We start from the raw sequence: 3,298 nt of genomic DNA, 5'->3' as shown, positions 1-3,298 counted from the left end.
TTAAGTAAATTTTTCTATTATTAAATGTTTAAAATATTTTAACATGGTGTAGAAATCAAATACTACCAAAAAAATAAAATAGAAAAGGATTGCAGTTTGCCTGCATGCTCGAGCCGGAACAGAAATATTCATAGCGACACCACATATATCAGTCCAAAACTGGAAACAACTCACAACTCCAGAGTCCATCCGCAGTAGAATGGGTACCTAAGTTGTGCTGTTTCACCCAATGGATTACTACACAGGAGCCAAATAGCAGAAATTATAGCTGCACACCGTAACATGGATGATTCTCACAGACATGGAACCAAGGAACCAGGACCCAAATGATTCTTTCTGGTAAAGGTTCACAAAAATTATTTCATTGTGTACACTTTCCACAAACGGTTCCTTTTATGTAAAGTTTAGAAATCCTGGTGTTATGGATATACACCTTAAGTGATAAAGGATAAAGAAATGCAAGGCATTGATCACTCCGGAAGTCAGGATGGGGGCACCTCTAGTAGGACCAAAGGGACAGGAGTGGACAGTGTCTGGCTAGCGATCACACAGGGGAGTTTGCTTTGTAACAAACAGTTCCCTGAGAGGGGCATTTCTCAGTATGTGGGCTATATTTGACACTATTTTTTCAACTGGTTGAATGTTATAAGGATGCCTGGTTATACTGTATATGTGTGTTTTAGGCACTTTTTGGTAGATTTATTGTATTTTACAGTTTCAAAAATGAAAATTAAAAGAATAGAAATAAAAATGATTGTGGTGAGAAGTCTCACTCCCAAGGGTCTCTGGTCCACTTCCCAGTCTGAGACCCCACCCAGACCTCTTGTATCAGCTTCTTGTGTATCCTGGAGAGTTATTTTATAGATTATTTACAGTGTGAGTGAATTATTTCACAAAGACAGAAGAGTACAGACATTTACGTCATCACCCAATTTTAACAACATTTTGGCTCATTTGGCTCCCCCCGCTTCTTCTTTTTAATAAAACCTGACTGATACTATTAAATCCTCAAATATGGGTGAAACTCACTTCCATGTGCCACCCTTTTCTCTCTCTGCCTTTCTCAGGAGTAACAATTACTTTGAAATTAGCTTATCCTTTATGCATTCATTCTTTATCCTGAGTCTGTGGAAAAAATACACAATATATATATTTTTAAACAATTTACATAAATGATATCCTGCATGTTATTAGTTTGCAACTTGCTTTTCTCATTCAACCTCCTGCTTTCCAGATGTTTCCTCATGGATCCCTATAGATTTGTTGTACCAGCTTTGTAGCTGTTTTTTTCACATTGTGGGGTGCGGCCCATTATTGGCTCAGGAAATCAACTAGATGGGTTGTTGCCAGCATTTGTTTTTAATTAAATAAGATAGAAGAGAATAAAAAAATCAGATTGTATCACACTAGTAAGGGTAAGTATTGTTTTGTAAAACTTTTATTTCCATCACATATACATGTATGTGTATACTGGAGTTCCAGTTACAATTGCTGCTAACAAACTTTCCCAAAACAATCATTTTATTATGTTCATGGATCAGGAATTTGGACAGGGCACAGTGGGGATGGCTTGTCTCTGCTCCATGATGTTTGCTGCCCCAGCTGGGAAGAATGGAAGGTTGGGGTGACATGACACCTGGTGGCCAGTATCATCAGGAGGCATTTTCATACATGTTTGGGGCTTCAGCTGGCTATCAACTGGAACATCTACATGCTGACTGGGGCTTCAGCTGGCTATCAGCTGGAGCATCTACACAGTGGGCTCTTTGCATGGGCTAGATTGGGCTTCCTCACAGCATGGCAGCTTGGTTCCAAGCAAACAAAGTGAAGTGCATAACATTTTTATGACCAAGCCTGGAAAGTCACATAGTGTCGTTTCCATTGTATTCTATTGGTTGAGGCAGTCACAAAGATTGCCCAGGTTTAAGGGGAGGGGACAAAGACTTCATCACTCAGTGGAAGGAGTTTCAGGGTCACATGTGTTGTTGTTGTTATTATGTACAACAGAACAAAACACTGCCTAGTCCTGTGCGATCCTCATAATGGTTGCTGTGTTTGAGCCCATTATTGCAGTCACTGTGTCAGTCCACCTCATTGAGAGTCTTCCTCTTTTTCAATGACCCTCTACTTTACCAGGCATGATGTCCTTCTCCAGGGATTAATCCCTCCTGATAACGTGCCCAAGGCATGCGAGGTAAAGTCTCACCATCCTCACTTCTGCCTAGAGCGCCATTTTGCCAGAAGTCCACACCATCCTCACTTCTAAGGAGCATTCTGTCTGTACTTCCTTCAATACAGATTTGTTCATTCATTCTGGTAGTTCATGATATAGTCAATATTCTTTGCCCACACCATAGTTCAAAGGCATCAATTCTTCTTTGGTCTTCCTTATTCATTGTCCAGCTTTCGCATGCATATGAGGCGATTGAAAATACCATGGCTTGGGTCAGGCACACCTTAGCCCTCAAAGTGACATCTTTGCTTTTTAACACATTAAAGAGGTCTTTTGCAGCAGATTTGCCTAGCGTAGTACGTCATTTGATTTCTTGACAGATGCTTCCATGGGCGTTGATTGTGGATCCAAGTAAATGAAATCCTTGACAACTTCAATGTTTTCTCTGTTTATCATGATGTTACTCATTGATCCAGGTGTGAGGATTTTTGTTTTCTTTATGTTGAGGTGTAATCTATACTGGAGGCTGTAGCCTTTGATCTTCATCAGTAAGTGCTTCAAGTCCTTTTCACTTTTAGCAAGCAAGGTTGTGTTATCTGCATATCATATGTTGTTAATGAGTCTTCCTCCAATCCTGAAGCCCAATTCTTCTTCATATAGTCCAGTTTCTCAGATTATTTGCTCAGCATACAGATTAAATAAGTATGGTGAAAGGTTACAACTCCGACATACATCTTTCCTGATTTTAAACCATGCAGTATCCCCTTGTTTTGTTTGAACGACTGCCTCTCGGTCTATGTACAGGTTCCGCATGAGCACAATCAAGGGTTCTGGAATTCCTATTCTTCGCAATGTTATCCATAATTTGTTATGATCCACACAGTCGAATGCCTTTGCATAGTCAATAAAACACAGGTAAACATCTTTCTGGTATTCTCTGCTTTCAGCCAAGATCCATCTGACATCAGTAATGATATCCCGCATTCCATGTCCTCTTCTGAATCCAGCTTGAATTTCTGGAAGTTCCTTGTTGACATACTGCTGCAACTGCTTTTGAATTATCTTCAACAAGATTTTATTTGCAAGTGATATTAATGATATTGTTCGATAATTTCCACATTCTGT

This window comes from Trichechus manatus, unplaced genomic scaffold (assembly GCF_000243295.1).
Source record: "Trichechus manatus latirostris isolate Lorelei unplaced genomic scaffold, TriManLat1.0 scaffold00258, whole genome shotgun sequence".
NCBI lineage: Eukaryota > Metazoa > Chordata > Mammalia > Sirenia > Trichechidae > Trichechus > Trichechus manatus.
This window is presented reverse-complemented; position numbering follows the sequence as displayed.